The sequence below is a fragment of the Hyperolius riggenbachi genome, chromosome 1 (assembly GCF_040937935.1).
Source record: "Hyperolius riggenbachi isolate aHypRig1 chromosome 1, aHypRig1.pri, whole genome shotgun sequence".
NCBI classification, from domain to species: domain Eukaryota; kingdom Metazoa; phylum Chordata; class Amphibia; order Anura; family Hyperoliidae; genus Hyperolius; species Hyperolius riggenbachi.
Genome location: NC_090646.1, coordinates 249,117,406 through 249,138,644, shown reverse-complemented (window position 1 = coordinate 249,138,644; position 21,239 = coordinate 249,117,406). Strand labels below are relative to the sequence as shown.

Below are 21,239 nucleotides of genomic sequence, written 5' to 3'. Positions count from 1 at the left end.
CAAAGATAAGCTGTTACAGGTGTAGTTACTCTTTTCAGGTTCATATGATTGATCAGCATTTCCATCTAAAACAATATTTACCCAAGCATGACTTTAAGATGCTATACCATCTGGATGAATGTCAGTGCAGATCGAGAAGTTTGTAATTAAAGCTGACCTGTGAGGATAGAACCGTGAACGCTGCCTTAGCTGAATTGGCTTTTAAATTGCTCTCATTCTGATCTGTATTCCTTGCCTGACCATAAATGAGCATGCAGGACAATCCTCTCTAAATTTCTGTCCTGAATACTGGTGCCAACTTAATAGTTGGTAACACATAAACCATAAAAAGACCAAGAGGTCCAAAAACTGCGCCAAACTTGATGGTTTCAGTGCAGATTAATTTATGCAATCCATCAAAGACATAAAGACACTTAAAACCAACAAAACAATATGTGGTGGGGTAATCATAGGGTCATGTTTCAATATGTCATCATTAAAATAGGTTGGCGTGCGATAAGTCATGCTGTTTACCCTCTGAGGAGATCTTCTATGCAATAAACCTCCCTGGGTAAGATAAATCAAGGAAACAAAGAGTATAGTGCATTAAGAGAAGTGTTTGTGCATGTGCAGGGACAGTATGTCGTTGCAAAAAAACATGTTTAATTAAAAAAAAGTGCTGAATGACAAATGGAAGAAAGTGTGAAGAAGGGATGTACAGAGCAATGAAAGTTTATAGTCAAATGAGACCTGCAAGTAGTAAAGGGCAGAAAAAGACTGCATGCAACATATTGCAGAGTTCCTGCAAGAGCGTGCAAAAGCATGGGTGAATCAGTGCAACCAGGAAACACTGAGATGCCCTGAGTAGGTGCAGAAAAGAAAGAGAATGAGTGCAAGGGAGGAAAGGCCCGAACTGAATCTAGCAATATGAGCTGACTGAGGAGGGGTGACAACTGGACACTGGACACCCACTGCAATGCATAATGCTGTTAGGACAGCTTCATCAGAGGTGTATTTATGTTGATACTATCACATAGTTTGGTGCAGTACTTGGACCTCTTGGTCTTTTTCTGGTTTGTGCTTCATACAGTTTTTTTCTGCATGAAGTATTATACTTCATTGCATCTTGTCAGTATTATACAATAAAGTACATGATAGTGCATGTCTGTTTTTTTTGTGTGTGTGTGAATAACTTAGTAGTTGGAGCAAGGATTTAGATGGCAATTCCAATGTCTGGAGTCATAAAATGAAGTGGTAGTTTCCATGGGGTTAATTCATACACCTCATCTTATGAGTTATCTTTATCTCTTAATACAATGATTTATCTCTGCAAAGCTGTCTAAACTCATTATTTATCTCTCCTTATCTTAACCTAAGATTTACTGCCTCTGGCTCCTAAATCATGAAGCATCGGTGAAATAGAAGCACTCTTGCAGCTCACATCAATTTTACCAGTGTTTATACAAGCAATGTAATGGGCAGTGCTCAAATAGCGCAACTCCTTTTATGTAGACAACATGCTCAAACAGCGTAACATGCATTATAGAAGCAACACGCGCCTTGTGTGCATAATGGGATTGCGCTGTTTGTGCAACAGCTGTTACATTACTTAAATGCTGGTAAAATTGATAAGGTCTGTGTGTGCATGTCAATTTCACCAGCATTTCTTGAAACAGGGCCGTAATCTGTCTTAACCTAAGATTTGTATCTCTGCATCTACAATGCCAAAGCCTGGAATCACCTCCATTAATATTTTAGTTCTTCTTAGCAAAATAACCTCTGTGCTCCCTTACGGTGTATAAATGTGCATAAGCTGTGATTCCAGTTTAAACATTTGATAAAGAAGTCTCTGGCGTATTTTTGAAAGATTGATTTTTCATTGCATTGAAATAATAAATAAAAGATATAATAATCCTTCAAACATTTTGCTCTGTTAAACGGTACAGTATTCAACTGCTAGCAAAAGCACCAGAAACTTATTTTCCACCTTGGTCAGATTCTTCTGTTATAATGTGATTCTTAGATCTTTTTCTGTTTCTAGGGTCTTGCATGGGTGACTCTCATGACAGTGAGAGGCATAAATAGAGGCCCAGGTTCAACTTCACCATATTCACTAAGCCTCATTAACCACTTGTCACAGTTTCTGTCGGTGGTATCTGGTATGGTGCCTTATCTACCAATTGGTTATAGATTTAATTCTATTATAAGTTATATGACTGTAGCCAAGTTAATGTACATGTAGCATCACAAGAATGGTGGAGTACTACATGTAATAGTTTTTTAATTTACACTAATAGTATTTTTTTAAGAAGAAGAATTAGCTGTCAGGAGCTTCTATTCGTCATGTCCAATCACTCTTAGCAGGAAAGTTTGCAGGTGCCCAAACCATAAAATGATTAAAAACAATTTAAAAGGACAATAATATCTCACATTACCGTTTTACCAATAATGCTGGATATTAGACAATGCTGTTTATTCTACCGCTACTTCTACAGTATATTCTACACAGTACTTCTACAGTGGTTGTCTATGTACTGTAGTAACTTAATTTGGTTAGCATAATACAGATTGCTCACCATCCGGTCAAATCATTTTTAATACTTTTTTGTTGTTGGCTATTTCTATTCATCGGTGACTGTTCTACACTAATCACTATCAGATATTGTTATGACCTCTGTCAATTTCTCCACCCGATTCCTGCTGTTTTAAGTGCTATTTAGTTAGAAAATCTTTGGTTCTCTTTTTAAGTTTTGCTATTTCCATGATGAACTCTTCCGTAAATTAAAGCACCCTTCTCTCCCTACACTTCAGTGTTCACATTGTAAATGTCATTGTGATCTGAAAGCTTTTTGGTAGACTGTCATATTCTTCCCTTGAATTATTGGAAGGAAAGGACAGTGGTCCTGTCAATTAAATATACTACCACTGCCTTCCCATGATTTATCTTTCTGGAAAGGGAGGAACCGTGGCACTGTGGTTTTCTTTGTCATTGCAGTTTAGGGAAAGTTTGACTATGTTATTGCTTCCTTTTTTTTTTTTTGAAGCCTTAACATATAACATATATGCTGCAGATAAATAAATTAGTAAACAATGGAATGTGACAAAAAAAATGTATATAAAAATGCATATCGCAAGGATCCTGCAATATAGGGCTTATTTTCATAGGAGCTGCGCCATTTCCGATTCGGCCGTGACTCCCATTCTGCAAAGCCGCAGCCCAAATCGCTAAACTATGCCATGCATGGCTATAGAGATTTGGCTGCCTGCTGCAAAAATCTGCAGCATGCCATCCAAATTTGCTCTGCAGTGCTATCTGGATGGCAAGTCACTAGTTAGATAGGCAGTATTTACCCGCCCCTGTCACATGCGGGAAGTGCTGCAGATCCAGCCCTGATTCAGGTGTAGTGAAATAGGGCCTTAATTACAATGGGATTAAACATATAAAGTACATAGTAGGAGAGGTAGGAAGAATGTATAAATCTTTCAAAATATGAAAGCCCTTATTCAATTTACTTTCCATTAAAGTTTACCAGAGTCATCCTTCCAACCACAGATCCAGTTATTGGACCCCCCAAAGCTCGCAGCCATTCTCCTGTACAAGATGAAGCAGAGCCACACTGTGCAGGCACAGGATAACTTGCACCTGCCCATTAGTAAGGAGCTGCCCGTGGGCCTTGGCAGAAAAAGCTAACTCATTTAGCTGCAGCACGGTGGCATAGATAGTGGTTAGCGCTCTCACCTTTCAGTGCTGGGTCCCCAGTTCAAATCCCAGCCAGTTCAACATCTGCAAGATGTTTGTATGTTCTCCACGTGTCTGTGTGTGTTTCCTCCAGGCACCATGGTTTCCTCCAACACCCCAAAAACATACGGTTAAGTTAATTGGCTCCCCCCTAAATTGGCCCTAGACTATGATACATGCACTACACAATACATACATAGACTTATGACTATGGTAGGGACTAGATTGTGAGCCTCTCTGAGGGACAGTTAGTGACAAGACAATAAATACCCTGTACAGCACTGCGTAATATGTCGGCGCAATATAAATACTTAAATAAATAAAATAAATGCTAGTGTGCAGATGCAAAGCCATCTACGTCTGCTGTGTGCAGCCAAACCCCTTTGAAAAGTCCTTGTTGATGGGCTTCCGGAGTACTAGCACTAGAACAATGAGGTGGAGGGGGACAGTGGAAGACTCTGGGGGATCCAGAAGCTTCCCTCTACCTAGAAAATGACCTATTTTGGGCACTTAAATAAGTTTTACAAAGCAATTTTATTTTTGGTGATGAGACATATGTGTTTATTTTACTTTTTTCACGTTGGTTGTAATTCAGTATTGAAGAACAAGCTGCTGTCTGCTTCTCTGAAAATAGTTTCCTCAATTTATTTCTGTCACACCAGTTGTGAAGGCTCTGTCACTCTACTCCAGCAGCAAACTTCAACTCTGAAGGGAACAAAGGGTGGAAAATCTTTTGCAGTTGCATTGTGATCTATAAAACATGTTAGTTATTGTAGCCCAAAGGATAATTGCATTGGAAGAGATAAGATCTATAGCAGTGGAAACGTAAAGAGGTCCTGTACTACAAAGAAGAGTTTTGAAACTGAGGCAGATATCCAGTATCATAAAAGTGTCATCAGGACATTGCAAAAGAGTATTTGTACATAATACCTAGAAACTCAATTTATTACACCTCAGACATCCTAAGAAAAACCCTTTATTAGGGGAAAAAGCTGAATGTGGATTGGTTTCCTGTCTTCAAACCATTACATTTCTGTCCAGTCCATTGCAAATATACTTATATTCTAGCGACACTTCCAAGACAGTAAATACTACTACATATAATACAACATACTATATATATATATACAGTATATATATATATATATATATATACTAAAGACCTGCTCATGGAAATTTAAAGTATATAAAACATGGGCAAAAATTACTGCATTCAATTTAAAGAGAAACTGTGACCCAGGATTGCACTTTGTCCCTATCAGTAGCTAATACCCCATTTCCCATGAGAAATCTTTACCTTTTCTCATTCTCAGGGACCATCAGGGGGTATGGCTGATATTGTGGTGAAACCCCTCCCTCAGTGTGATGTCAGGACCATGGTGCTGACATCACACTGTGGGAGCCTTTTTACATTGTGGGAAATAACAGCTGTTTCCAACTGCCAAAAAAGCAAGCAGCAGCTACTTCCACTGACATCACATGTCAGCAGTAAAAATGTCAGCATATGATAAATGTCAGAATGTAAATCAGGATCAGGGAGAGGAACGATTTTACAATGGGCAAACACTGACTAAATCATTTATACATAATTATTGTAAAAATTAAGCACTTTTGTTCATCACATTATGTTCACTGTTCTTTAAATTATTTGTTGTTGGAATTGCAAATGTTTTATCAATGGAAAACATTTTATATGCTAAAAAACCCAGATAGTTTTTTGTTTGCTTCTCATATAGCTGGTACTGTTCAGCGTGCAAATTTTCTAGTGTCTCTGCCACTTCATAACAATACAGTATTTTAGCAGGTCAAATTTCAAAATGTTAGTTGTTTTGTGCCTTAAAGGAATACTATCGATACCCAAGTGTTCTAAAATGACAGTGTGCAAATAATGTCTAAGTAGCTGTGCAAACATTTTCCTACTTGTCATGGTAAATATCAGTGGCAAAAACTGTAATTTATTGAGGGTAGGATTTAGCTATATTGGGACAAATCAATTGCAGAAGGGGTGTCTGCTTTAATGTACAGCCAGAGTTGCATATCAGACTACTGAAAGCAAATATCAAACATCAAACTCTGAAAGCAAAAACAGTGACATTTCCTCTGCTCTCTTCAGACACTTCAGTCAGAAACAGAGCTCCCAACAGCTGCAGCTCCTGTGTCCTGTCTCTCTCTGTCACACACAGAGCTACACATAGAGTTAACTGATCAAGTGTGAGGGGAATTTCCCCTCTCCTCATGGCTCAGTCAGCCGTCAGTTTTGGTGTCAGTAAACTTTGAATGTATTTTGCTAACAGTAAACAAAGAAGTTGCTACTAAAATGTATACACCAGTACTTAGCAGCACTTCCCAAACAATTCCTGTGTCAATTGAAAAAAATATGTGAATCGATAGTATTCCTTTAAGCAATCAATCTCTTTAGTGCCTTCAACATCTGTTTTATTTCATTATTTACTATTTTGTTTTACTTTCCCTCAAGTTTTTTTTTCATCTTACTTAGTGACCAAAAAGGACTCCCATACATTTCCACCTTGAAATAGATGCAGCTTCCAATAGTGTAAAAAATACCAGTTTATTGCTGTAATACTAAAATTGCATTTACATAAATCTATGAAAGATGAGTGTGTACAATACGGGTTCTCCCCTGCTTACCAGAAAGCCACCATTAGAGCCATGTTTATGGGTTGGTATTGTGCCCTTGCTCACTCCACTCTCTGTTGATTTGTGTGTCCTCTCCATCAGGTCAATCCCTGTAGAATATCATCTTTGCTTGCTGATAGAGCCTTACTCTATGTTCATTCCATTCTTGCCTTTAAAGAGACATTGGAACTAGTGTTTATTCTCTTTGCCAATTGAAGCTCAGTTTATAAAATCCTGCCATACTGTATCCATTTGTGCTTTCAGCTAGATGATCCAGTAGGCTGGATCTACCTTGTCAACAGTTCAGTTTGGACAAGAAGAGCTCTGCAACTCTCCTAGCAAGCATTTCCCCCCACACTGTGGACAGCCATCCATATCAAGCTGGTAAAAGACACTGATATGTTGTTTCTCTGCCCAGTACCAGCTGCTATGGCTGGGGAACAGGGCTAGTATTGTGCCACTAGAAAACCTTAAGCTGTTTTTCCCCTCTGAGCCAATGATATCAATCACCTTAGAAAGCCATTGTACTGCAGTAACTGACCCAAAAGGTTCAGGCAACAGCTTTATTGAATTGGTGCTGACTGTTATCGTACCAATTTACACTTGAGACAAATCGGATGCTTACATACGGTAATGGATTAAACCTAAATTCAGGCTGTAGTTAGCTGCAGGAAAACCTTCCTAAATTATGCACTGGCTATAGGCTATCATACTTACTGAATTTTAATTCATCAGGCCCTTTATCTCCTTTCTGCCCCTTTGTTTTGTGACTGTGAAGTATTCCGTATAAATGAATGTAGTTGCTGAGTTGTTTAAACACTAGTGATTAATTGCTGAATTGCTGAACAGCTGAATGATTGCTGCTTTTTTGGAGGGTGACAGCAATGCTAGTCACTGTCATTCTCCATTGGAGAGCATTAGCAGCTGCTTGTTACTGAAAAGTATTGATTTGTAGCTACAACAAGGTAACCCTAAAACATTGTTTTTTGTTATTATTATTATATAGCGTGCCATCATATCCTGTGATACAGTTAGACAGGGTTCACACTTGAAAATGGGAGTGATTTGTTATTTTCTGGAATTGCGAGTGCCACACTTCTAATATATGTCAATTTTTTTTATGTATTCATGTGCAATTTGCAGTTTTCCCAATTTATGTTGTGTACAATGTACGATTCATGTTTCAATGCAAGTCAAAAGCAACACAGAAAAATCCAGAACATTGTGCGTGAATTTAAAGTTAATTAGATATAAATTGACTTCATTGGTATGCATAAAAAACACAAAACGAAAAATTGAATACAGATACAAATAAAAAAATTCATTAATAAGCACAAAAGTTCCTACAAACCCCCCTCCCAGAAAAAAAACCTGCAGTCATACTGTCCTGTGGAAGCTGTTTGCATATAAAATGCTTTAATACAACATTGGGCCTAATGTAGGAAGCAGTGGTAAAAGTGCAGTGCATAGGTACATAGCAATTTTACTAGTACTCACAGGAGTAGGCAGTGTGTATTACTGGAGTTTAGGATGCATTGCTATGGTAACTCCTGGTGCACATGAAGTGTTCTGTGCTGTTAGAACTGGTATGATTGCTGTGCTTCCTATGCATGCTAATTGTACCACTGGTTCGTGCATCAGACACATAGTTTTTTAGGTGTTTTTATTCCTCCTAAATGCCCGTTTTAACAACATTTTTGTACTGTTTTGTAGACAGACGTGTGATGCATAACTGGTGCAGTAAAGACTACATTGACATTAAAGCGTACCTGAGCCAAAGCTCGGGTTCAAAATCTGATACTTAGCATACATACTCGCATATAAGCCAAATTTTTGAGCACAAAAACATGCTCAAAAGTCCCCCCTCCCCCGGCTTATATGCAAGTCAGTGTCCCCTGTGTGCCCACCCGACTAGTCACTGAGGAGTGTAAGGGATCGTGCAATAATACCACACTTATGTACTGCATCCCCGGCTGGCTTTTACATCCCTGCACACCCGCGGCAACAGTGTGTAATCCAGCATTACATCTGACCTATGTCCTCGATAAATTGTAACAGAGAGAGAGAGAGACATCGACACTGCTCTACGGACGCACAGTTTAAAACGAAGTTGCTGCTTCCTTCAGGGCTCCCCACTGTGTCCATTTCCGTGGTAGCTCAGAAGCAGCGCGTGTATAAGAGTTACGTGCAGCTCTGGGTATTCCCTTGTCTCTCTGCCCTGCTCGCTTTTTCTCAAGGTACCACTAGATGGCGTCATATGGGACACAGCAAATGGGACAGAGAGGTAAGGGAATTCCCAGAGCTGCACGTGACTCTGATACATGCGCTGCTTCTGAGCTAGCACTGAAATGGATGCAGCAGAGAGCCGTGGAGGAAATGGCAACTTCATTTTGAACTCTGCTACAACTTATCAGGGGACACAGGTCAGTTGTAGTGCTGGGTTACACTCTATGTTGCTGCGGGAGTGCAGCGTCATAAGAGAGGGGGGGGGGAGCAGCACATGAGTGTGGGATCATTGCACAATCCCTTACACAAGTCAGTCCCCTTGTGCTGGTGGTTACACGTCATTCCAGCCTGCCAGTCAGTCCAGTCAACATGTTGTCCCTATCCTGCTAGCCAGACAGTCCAGTCTACTCTTGTTATTGTTGTCCTTTCCATACCAGCCTACCAGTCCAGCCATACCAGCCTGCCAGTCCAGCCATACCAGCCTGCCAGTCCACCTGTTGTCCTCCCTAACCTTCCAGCCTGCCATTCCAGTCTGAACTTGTTTTCCATGTCCCTGTCATGCCAGCCTGCCAGTACAGATGTGTTGTCCTTATCCCTATCCTGCTAGCCAGACACTCATTTTAATCATATGAAGGGTTGAAATGGTACTGAACTCAGGAATTCCTTTCTGTTTATACTGTGGAGGGGGCTATACTGGGGGAGGGAGCTTATATGCGAGTCAATCACTTTTTCCATTTTTTTAAAGGAAAAGTGGTACCTCGACTTATAAGTGGATCGGCTTATATGCGAGCATATACAGTACTATTTAGAGAGGCAAGCCTCAGCATTCAAATGTGGCCTCCCTGGGTTGTAACAAGCCCCAGTTGCTGAGCGCAGTCCCCTCATTGCTGAGAGTGGCCCACCTTTACATTGTGGCCGCGCAGCTCCTCTTCCTGGTTTAAGTGTGTGCAATGGCCACGCGAGCCCGCCCGCGCATGTGCAGTACCATTGCATGCACATGAACCAGGAAGAGAAGCTTTGCGGCCCCATTGTCATTAGCGACAATGCATTATAATCAACCCAGATACTTGGACTACACCATATATACATATTATTTCCAAAACACCTGTCCAAAGTTTAGTATAACAGGCTGTTATCTTTCTCATCTATGTTAAAGTGGCTAGGAAAATCTGTCCTTTAACGCATGAAAGTGGACCTCCAGACTGAAGTACAAAACCTGTAGCCTTGTTGTAAGAAAAAGTTACATAGTAAATAGCTGGAAGTTTTTCTCCGTGGAAAGATGGGAGGCCGGTCCAGACACCGGAAATGAAATGATGTGGGGTCTTTGGGGCGGTTTTGCAGGACATCAAATATAACTTTTTCTTACAGCAAGGCTGCAGGTTTTTGTACTTCAGCCTGGAGGGCTAATTTAATGTTTTATGGGACAAAGCCTCGCATCTATATGGACAGCGTATCACATCTATGAGAACTGTTGCATGTCCAAACAACAATAGGCTGTATGTAGTGTTGTGCAGTGGTCAGATAAAGTGTGCTGATATAGCTGTGTAATACAATACTTACCATCATTTGTAAAAGTTAAAATACAACAAAATTAATCTCAGCATTCATATGCTATGTCATGGGCAATGTGCTATCATTTGCACTAATGGAGATAAATATTTATAAGGGTTACTAGACTCCAGATTATCCTCCTGTGCACATGCAGTAACCCTTATAAATAAATATAGCCAATGTATAATTAGCATTGATTCATGACAAGAACTGAAAACAAAAATGCTGCTGTTTGCCATAGTCTGTGAAAGAAAGATTACTTACATATGACCTGTAGCCTAAGTTGAGAATTGTGTTCTCTGGGCATTTCTCTCTTACAAATCTCTTCCAGTCTTTAATGTGTGCTTGACTGGCTCCAAATGTCAAGGTGTTTCACAACATTTTCAAATAACTATGCCTGTCTGTCTTGTTAATATTAAATGCCTCATTTGCTTTTCATTCCCTCCTTTCAGATGGATGACAAAAATATACTTTTGAAAAGAAAATTACATTTCTAAAAGTGTTAGTTTATAAAGAAATAATGTACCTATATATTTTCAAAGATAAAATATGGTTGTTGTTCTTTTTTCATTATCGACTAAAGAAAAGTGGATTCATGTATTTTTAGATTTTACAGATGAGTTTTCATTTATAGGTAATATAAATCTGTTTGGATCTTGGCATATTTTCATTATCCTTAGCCAGAGTAATGTCACTGATGACATGTGATGTCTTATGTATTATTATGTAATGTGTTTAGGGATGCTCATTCGGATTCCGCGGAAATGCAATTTCCGAAATTCCGATCGGAAATTGCATTTCTGCATCGGAATGCAGAAATCGGTAATGCAATTGCAATAGGCGGATTTCCGCCTGAAATCGTGGAAATCGCGGAGATTCCACCCGACTTTAACATTGATTTTCTCAAAAACCATAAGGTCTTTTTGAAAACTTTTTGCATCTTGTTCACAAGATTCAGTTTAATAAACTCTGAAAAGTTGGTGTTTCTAGGACTTAAGCGGGCTTTGCTATTAACCGCTAAAGTCGGCAGATTTTTATTGTAATGTAAAATGCAGAAAATCTGCATCTGCCTATTTTCTGCATTTTACATTACAGTAAAAATCTGCCGACTTTAGTGGTTAATAGCAAAGCCCCCATAATTCCTATAAACACCAAATTTTCAGGGTTTATTAAACAAAATCTTCTGAACAAGATACAAAAAAAGTTTTCAAAAAGACCTTATAGTTTCTGAGAAAATCGATGTTAAAGTCGGGCGGAATTTCCACGATTTCCAGTGGAAATTCCGCATTGGAATGCGGAAATTGGTAGCGGAAAGCGGAATCGGTAGTTGGCAATGGTGGAATGCGGATTTACCGCGGAATCGGAAATTGGCATTCCGACCATCCCTAAATGTGTTCATCATTCTTGTTGGTAGTTCATGCAATAAAATGTATAATCTGCATGTGAAGAGTTCACAAGCCAGGTCAGGGAAACACAGACTAATGTAAACAAAGCCCAATGGATGAATACGTAAAAAGGGTTTTTTGCAGATCCCTTACTTATTCACTAGGCAATGATGAGATAACATAGAGTAATGCAAGGGAAATATTTGAAGTTCTTCCAATAAAACCACCAAACACATGTCTGACAGACACACACTCTAAATGAGCAAAATGGAGGCTCATTGGGATATAATATCCCCCAATCCAATCTCATCCGCTATCCCCCAATTCCCCAATTCCTCAGTCCCCCAATCTACTATCCAGCAGTGGCTGGATAGTATGATGATTAAGGGCCCTGCCTCTGACATAGGGGACCTGGGTTCAAATCATGGCTCTTCTTATTCAGTAAACCAGCACCTAAGGAGTTTTGGGGCAAGAATCCCTAACGCTGCTACTGCCTACTTTGTCCTCTGTAGTGGCTGCATCTCAAGCACTTTGAGCCCGACAAGAGAAAAGCGCTATACAAATATTGGAATAATTACTATCCTCATAAATTATGGATAAATCCCTGTGTCCTGGATAGGGTAGGATGATCCAAAGTCAACAAGGATGGCTGGTGATGGGTTATCTGCCCTTGCACATCCCTAGAACAAAAATCTACACACCTGCTTTCAATAAATTGTAATCTTTCATTCACTCTAATCTTCTTGTTTAATCTTCATTCTGAATGTGGTTTTTGTACGCCAGTTACCATACACATCTGGCTTCATCTCTCATTGATTATATAAGCGCTAAAGTGTTTGGGTAGAGTTGCACTTAAAGGGGTTCTCTGGTATGTTTAAAAATGTTAAAACTGACACTTACCTGGGGCTTCTGTCGGCCCCCTGAAGCTGTAATGTCCCGCACTGTCCTCCTCCGATGCTCCATTCCCCGCTGCCAGGTAACCTGCTAATTATTCGTCTAACTAGACGAATAGAACTGTGGCTGCGTGGCCATGGCTGCGTGCTCCCTCCCACGCACATCATCGGGAGCTTGCAGTACAAGAAAACTTCATACTGCGCTTACGCAGTAAGTTCCTGATGACACGAGCAGAAGCGAGCATGCGCACAGACACAGTTCTATTCAACTAGCTAGACGAATAATTAGCAGGTTTCCGGCGGTGGGGAACAGAGCATCTGAGGAGGATGGCTCGGGAAATTACAGCTTCAGGGGGCCGATAGAAGCCCCAGGTAAGTGTCAGTTTTAGCTTTTTTAAACATACCAGAGGAGCCCTTTAAAGGAAAGTCCAAAAATAACACCATACACATCATACACATTGGAACAAATTGCTATGTTTAAAAAAACTGTAACTACTGCAGAAAACAGTAGAATTCTTAATTAGTCATTTTGTCAGTTAAAGATTTAATACAGCTCAATAAACACCTGTCATCTTTCATAATTGCAAGTGGAATTAATGAAAGGATTAAAAAAAATCATTATCCCTTTGTCAGGCTTTTGAAAAACACTCCTGTTTGATTCCATTTTTCACATGCAAGGTGTTCCTGTCCCACATTTAACGCAGGCTTGTTTTTAGTAATCGAGTTCTAGTACTGCCAGGTTTGTGCTGTTTTAGGTTTCCTATTATTCAAACTGAAAAGGTCACCATGGTATGCCATTTCTGCTAGGGTTTCAATATAAACAACACAGCATAATGTAATGTTAATTTTGGGTGAATAATTACGCAAACCATTAATTGGCTGCTGAAATCAAAATGAGCAATAGTTTGGCAAGCGGGTTAGCACGCTAATTATAGTTAAAATTCTAATCTATACATTCATCAATAAGCTGTGTCTAATAATAACACAGAGCAGCAGGTCACCTTGAGGGTTAGACACAAAAAGGAGAAGAATAGAAATACAATAGAGAGACTGATCATTTTACAATGGATGTTTTAGAAACATACAACAAAGGCAGAAAGACATTTAGCTCTCATTTTTGTAAACCCCTTTTGTTGTATTTTAGTACTTACAGCATTGCTATTTAGCATATCTACCTATGGCTATTTACATGTAGTAGGCATTAATGTGAATAGCAGCACACACAGCTTAATTTAACAATTTGTGTATTGCACATTTCTTATTATTTTGTGATCATAATTATTTTGAGACTGTAAAAATTTGGGACTTTGCCTACGTTCACAGTGGTGCAACTTTATGGTCACATTTTAAACATGGAACATCGCACTGCAATGCAAAACCAATGTGGCATTCACAGTGTGGCTGATGCAGTGTGGGGCATCCCAACTTACTGCATGTGGTGTATTACTGCAAAAGGCATTTGTTAACAGTGACAGTGAAGAATACTTTTCATTGACTATATGCTTCACTGTATGCTGCATGACATATGCATTGTGTTGCCTTCCTGCTTTTACAGGGAACACAACACAATGTCCACTGTAAATATAGCCTAAGGCCCCTTTCACACATGGGGCTTGATTCACTAAACCGTGATAACTGATATCACGGCCGTGATAGCGTTTTCGTGTTTCCGCATGCAATCACGAATGTTTGCTAATTTTCCTGCTCAATCGTTCGTGATTGCAAATGGAAATTCATGATTGCACGTGAAAATGTAAACATGCGTGCAAGAACGCTAGCGTGGCCGTGATGTGAATTATCACGGTTTAGTGAATCAAGCCCATAGTGTGTCACTTTGGGTGATGGTATGCTCCCCTTCCACACTCCTGTTGCAGTGGCCATCAGTCACACTATCCACAGTGCAACGCAATGTGACAGACTCTGCAGTCCATTGCAGAGTGGTATCATGTGGCAGGCATTTGAATTGGAGTCAATGTTGTGGTGGTAGTGCGGTGCACATACGTTGATTGCCCTAAGATCAGTGATTTACTTTCTGACCAGCAGGGAGCATGTCACAGTTCGGGGGGGGCAGAGCTATGCATATCAACCTGTTGCCGCAAGATAATGTGCAAGAGGAAATGGTGCCGTGTGATTGCAAAAATAAAGTAAAACTGTTAGACTAAAAGGCAGATGCACCAATTGCCTTGTTCCGTTTCAACTGAATTAAAGAGGCGTTGCAACAAAATTAAAAAGAATGCAATACATTATTCAGGTTACCCAATTTTATTTAAATTACCATATTTTCCGGCCTTTAAGATGACTGGGCATATAAGATGACCCCCCCCCCCCCATATTTTCCAGTTAAAATAAGTTTGGGATATACTCGCTGTATAAGACTACCCCTATTCCAACGCACACCAAATAAAAAAAAAAACATCATATACTGGTGCTACGTATGAACAGATACTGCTGCTGTACTGTATGTGGTACCCAGTATATAACAGTATATAGGAGATTGGTCAGCTCTACCTGCCTTGAAGCGGATTGGTCAGCTCTCCCTGTTTATCAGAGCGGTATAGAAGAATAGTTTGTGCTGTGCCCATAAAACACGTCTCTTTCACCCTTCTGGCCTGCCCTTGTATCCTATTTACCTCCTCTACCTCTCAGATCTCGCACATGTGCGCCTGCGCCATTACAATCCTCAGAAGCAAGATCTGAGAGGTGGTAACAGGATAGGTGGGCCAAACGGGTGGAAGAGGCATGTTTTATGGACACAGCGCGATCTCTTTCTTCCATACCCTGGGCGTCCAAGAACTTGCAGCGTCAGCGGTAAGCTCCCCCCAGCATATGCGTCGACTGCCGAATCTCCAGCACCCGGTAATTAAACATCAGCATGTCGGGTATGCGTATCACGTATCTGCATCACGTAAGCATTAGCATGCCGCATATCAGCATCGTGTATTTCCTTGCATCAGTGACGCCCCCCGGACTTTTCAGAATATTTTCAAGGGTTAAAAAGTAGTCTTATATGCCAGAGTATACAGTATACTGGTTTCAAGAATCATCAGAAACAATTCCTCCCAAAGATGTTTAGCTTAGGCTATGATGTTACACAGCATTCTCCACCCAGGGCACTCTGGGAGACCGTGGCCCATATGCAATTAACTTTTTCTACTTAGTTTTCTCCAAGGTGATCTTTTTACAACTTGTCAATAAAATGCCTTTTAAACCACCCCCAAGTAAGAAAATAGTAAAAATAGTTTTAATGGTACCCTTTCACCTACTTTTTGGTACTTTTTAAATTACAAAGTGATAAAAAGTTACTTAAAACAGAAAATGAAAAAGATGAAAAATTATCACCTAGGAGAAAAATCAGGAGAAAAAGTTAATTGCATATGGTCCCTAGTGTCATATGCAATTCACTTTTTCTCCTAAGTTTTCTCCTAGGATATAATGTTTCATCTTCAGGTTTAAAATAACTTTTTGGCACTCTGCAATTAAAAAAGTACTAATAAGTAGAAAAGGTGTTATCAAGACTACTCTGAGTATTTTCTTACTTGCTGATGGCTTGCTTAAAAGGCATTTTCTTGATACGGTGTAAAAATATCACCTTGGAGAAAACATAGGAGAAAAAAATGAAATGCATACAGGGCCATATGCAATTCACTTTTTCACCTGAGTTTTCTCCTAGGAGATAAATTTTCAACGTCTTTTTAAAATACATTTTCAGCATTTTGTAACCGAAAAAGTACTAAAAAGTATATGAGAAATTACTATCAAAATTATTTTGAGTATTTTTTTGCTAGCTGGTGGCTTAAAATTCATTTTATTGACAATTTTAAAAATATTCCCTAGGAGAAAACTCAGGAGAAAAAGTAAATTGCATATGGGCCACAGTGTTGTTTCTGCTTACTTTGGAATGCACAACAAAAAAACATTCTGCAGTGATGCTCTTTGCCAGCAGTAAAGCTGTCACAACCTGTGATACATTTTAAAATGTAAATTAAGGGGAGGAAAGATTTTACAATGAGCAAACAATGACTAAATTTTGTATAAATGAATATTGTAAAATATTTTAAATATAGGCAATTTTAAGCAAGTTCTCTGCCATAATACACAAAAGCTACAGTGGCCACATTCCCACCTCTGCAAGAGGGAATCCTTTAATACATCACAAACCAATTACCATGCACCCTCTTACAAAGCTTTGACTAGTATAAGTGTTTAATTTCGAAATATTGTTCCAAATTCACCCAAACACTACACTTCAGGTCCATTTAGCACTTAAACTGCAGACATGGTCAAGGGATGTTCAATCACCTGCAGTTAACCCATTAGCAGCTTCAAAGGCAATATCTTGTTTGAGATAGTGCATTGCTTTTGACCTCAGCCACAGAACTCGTTGTGCTGTAAATTCTTGGAATTATTTGATGTCTCTCTGGTAGCAGAGGATATAGAAGAATGAAAGCAGAAGTCCTCTGTTATTATCTCACACTGCCCCCTAGTGACAAGTGGCCATACGTACACATTACTGAAATACTAATTAGTAGCAAGGACATGTAACAAATAAATAAAAGAATGTGCTAAAACAAATTGGTCTGGAGCACTTGCAAGCCTCTAAATAAACTGGCCGCTAAAGAGCTAATGGCACATTTCGAATTACTCTGATACTTCCTCCTTTTGACTTTGGAAGGAGAAAATATGGAGTCACATGATACATGCTGTGGAGTGTAGATAAGTGAACTCCCCCTGACCCTGTCCACAGGTTTAGTGCTGAATGGTGCTGAAGTGTTGTGTTCAGGTGAATTGGGAATGATGTTCCAAGTTTGAACACTAGCACTAGCTATGATGACCTCAATTTTGATTTGACTTAAACAGTATTTTTAATAGATGTTCAAAGCTAGCAGCAACATGTAAGATGATAGTTACTGTAGACACGGTTTCTCTGAGCCCGGAACCTAAGCTTAACCCCCACATACATCTTTTTGTCCAGCACCATTATAGGTCTTTATGATCAATAGCTCCTGAAAAGAGAACTGCTCTTATTGCCCATAGAAATCACTTCAGATTATTCCATCATGTTTCTAGTGTGCTACACGAGAATGAAGGGACAGTCTGATTGATTGCTGTGAACAGTAAGAACAATCCTTTACTTCAGACTCTTTCAGTTATTAGACTTGCTATTTCTTTTAAAGTGTACATTTTGTTGTTATTTTTGGTTTAAACGACCCAGAGAATATTCCCATATGCTGTCATTTTACTGTAAAAATTGTATTAACAAATTTTAATTTGGCAGAATACATCTAACATCATTTTTTACTGAGATTTCTAATCCGTTAATCTTACTTGAAACTACTTGCAATGAGCAAAAAGGCTGCATAGTATGAGTGTTACTGCTATCATTTTGATGTCAAATGTGAACATAAAAATGTTACTAATGAGAAGAAGAATGCTGTGACATGAGGATCCGCTTTAGGATGGGGAAATGTGGGCCATTAGCATTATGCAGTTAGCGGTTTAATGGTCCTAAATGAAATGGTGAATCAATGCGCTTATATCTTGTGGTAACCATAAAGCTTGATTTCTCGCCATATCATAGATATCCCCCCTCACCAACATATCCCTTTCCTTTAATGGGTGTCCTCTCAGCTCCTCCCTACACAGACTTTTTTTTAATAATCTTTTTATTTGAACAAAGCAACATACAGTAAGCAGGACCAAAAATGATCCAGTGTATACATAACATATTATAAAAACATTTTGTAAGCACCAATATCTTTATCTGAAAAGAACTAATGTTAGTAAGATTAACAGTATCTAAAGAGTAACCTCTTCTTAAAACCCCTAAATTTGATGATGATCTTAAACTGTGTAGGAAGAGGCTATGTGATGACCTGCTCTTACTGGGATACAGGTTCTTAAGATTCAGAATTATGTCAATTATATCCTTAAAAGAACCCATTCAGAGCGTTGAATGATTATTGTGTGCCCTCATAGCTAAAAATGTATGCTACTTGTATCCTTTTAGTGGCCCGTGCAGCCTCTGAACTCTCTGCTAGAGCTCCAGCTTCCAGTCATATACACAGGTAACCTTAGAGCTCCAGTAGCCAGTTCAAAAGCTGCATGGGTAACTAGAGGATGCAAGCCAGTGACAGGTAGCTACTAGCTACACCTTCTGCAGCATGCACCAGCATGCACTTTCTTAGGCTTTTAAGTGTGTGTGTGTGTGTGTGGGGGGGGGTATGGCATATGTGCAGGAGGGCTTATCCACATGTATATATGGTATATGTTTTTCAGCAATACATGACCTGATTTGCACCAGATTGGCAATATAGCTGTGGTTCTAAAGGCATGTCTGTGTGACTGTAAGTATGTTGATTGCTGAGGGTTAGTTTAGGGGGTAATCTATATACAGTACAGTTGCTGTTTTTCTGTGGAACTATTGGAAATCTATCGTATTATATGTTTTGTTGAAAATGTAATGGAAGCATATGATTGTAAAAAAGGTTTGTAAACACTCGTCCTTATGCCTGATATAATGAGGACCAGGAAAATATTTGTCTTTATAAATATCCCAAAAATATTTCTGTGCAGTATCGGCACTGATTTTGTTTAGGTCCCTTTATCTGGAAACTGAAATGTGATTTGACATGAAAAGACAAGCTCTGTATAAATACTGTACATGTTGATTTAAGACAAGATAAAATACAAAATTGACTTCAGTTTCATTACACGTGTAAGAGAAAAAGGGACACCTTCTTCCCACTGTTGATCAATAAACAAAAATTATCACAATTCCCTAGGCTAACTATTATTAATTTAATGCTCAATGTGTCAACATGCTCTAAGGTGTCCGCTTACCTGCAGGTGTACATGCAGCACCCAAAGAGTCACTGGAGCCCATTCAGTGTAGCATGACCATGTGATTACTAAGGATGAGCAAAACCATTTTTGCGCAATGCAAAAACTGTCCCAACATGAACAGGGGCCCAAGCTGCCACAGAGAGCTTAACTCGGGTGGTGGTGGGGGGTGATATGAGGGCACGCAATAATCATTCACCGCTCTGAGAGGGTTCTTTTAAAGATATAATTGACATAATTCTGAATCTTAAGAACCTGTATCCCAGTAAGAGCAGGTCATCACATAGCCTCTTCCTGCACAAGATCATCATCAAATTAAGGGGTTTTAAGAAGAGGTTACTCTGTGCTGCCTCTCACCAATGCACTGCATGCCACTCTCCATCTTCCAGACACTTCTGCCATCACAGCCAGAAGGTCGGCTGTGAAGGCAAATGTGTAGAGAAGACCGATGTTTAGTGCAGTGGTAAGAGATGGTAACAAAGATTAGTTAACCCCCCTCTGCCATGACCTGTGTCCCATAAATGCTTGGACAGTTTACATTTTGCAAATCTGTTCTCCCTCATCCTTAATGACAACTGTGATAGCTATGCTTAGTTAATTTGAAAGAAAGCTGAACGCGAAAGTCTGTCCTTAAACAAAATTTCTTTCTCATGTATTTTGTATCTAGCTATGCTGGAAAAGGATTACATTTTACCAACTTTTGCTCTCTGGATGACCATACAGGGAATTCCACCTGTGTATGTACTGTATGTAGTTACCGGCTAACCTGTAAAGCTTTGTTGGTGGAATCTAAGGTTGGTTTAAGAAAAGTCCAGTAAATCAGCAAAATAACTTATGTAAGAAGTTTTTTCAGCGTTAAATCAAAGTCAAGCAATTTGCATTTTTTACATTTTTGGACCATAAGATGCACTACACCTAGGTTTAGAGGGCAAAACCAGGGAAACATATATTAAACCTAACGTGTCCATGGTGCAAGGGCGCCTTGTGGAGCTTCTCCTCCAAGCTATCTCTATCTAAACTGGCCAGCTACACTAAGCCACACTGTCTCCATCATCAACACTAACAACTAAAACTGCAGACCATGGCAGAAGCCCTCACCTAACCGGCTGGTGTGTACCCAGACCTCCATCTCCTCTTCTGTCTCCAGATGGATGCTCTGATTTCTCCATCTCCAACTCCCTCTCTAGCCGGGTACTCTGAGTCCTCAATCTCCATCTGGGTACCCTGAGTCCTCCATCTTGTTTTCCTTCCTGGTTCCTGGTGCCCCCTCATTGTTGTGCACAGATGCATGGTTCACCATGACTGGTGCTGGGGTCACACAGTGAGAGGGCATCAGTAACCAGGAAGGATGGAGGACTTGGAGTGCCCAGCTGGAGACAGAGAAGAAGAAGGAAGATTTGGAGCGCACAGCTGAAAAGGTAATGGCACATATTTGAACCATAAGACGATTTTTGAGGAAGAAAAAGTGCATCCTATTGTCCAAGAAATATGGTAATCCTTTTGTTCAATTAATAAAAACAATGCAACTTCCTTACACTGTTGTTTAAAATGTAAAAAATACTTCCTATATTTAGCATTACACCTCAACGTGCATTTGATGAAATCCCGCTTACGCTGCAATTTAGTAGGAGAAAAAAAAGTTGATATGCATTTCAGTGTTTCTAAAGAGAGATAAAGTAAATTATTTGCAGATAATAGAGTCAGAGCAAATGTCAAAATTGATTCCTGTTGTATTAATACAAGAAAATCTATTACTGAAAATGCATTCATTTTTAATTTGCTGTAGCACTTTTCCTATAGATAAGAAATGAGAAAGTGTGTGTAATAGCAGAGATGAAGCAACATTACAATAAAATGTATTAAACAGATCATTTCTGAAGCTTAAAACATATGTGGCATGCTTCACTGATTAAAAATGCTGTGTTGTAAATCCCAGTACCAATGGGCCTTAAAGCTGTCTTAAAATTAAAGAAAGCAGCTTTTCTATGC

General features: G+C 39.4%; 1 long non-coding RNA gene across 2 annotated transcripts in view; it reads right to left on the bottom strand.

Moving 5' to 3' along the window:
- Positions 1-4,283: 4,283 nt before the first annotated feature.
- The window catches only part of LOC137547395 (uncharacterized), a 97,702-nt gene continuing 80,746 nt past the window's right edge, over positions 4,284-21,239 (bottom strand). For both annotated transcript variants that reach the window (XR_011026582.1, XR_011026581.1), the window contains 2 exons: positions 6,368-6,525; positions 4,284-4,423 (listed from right to left, as the gene is read on the bottom strand). This is a non-coding gene — a long non-coding RNA (uncharacterized lncRNA). The remainder of the gene's footprint in view (positions 4,424-6,367; positions 6,526-21,239) is intronic.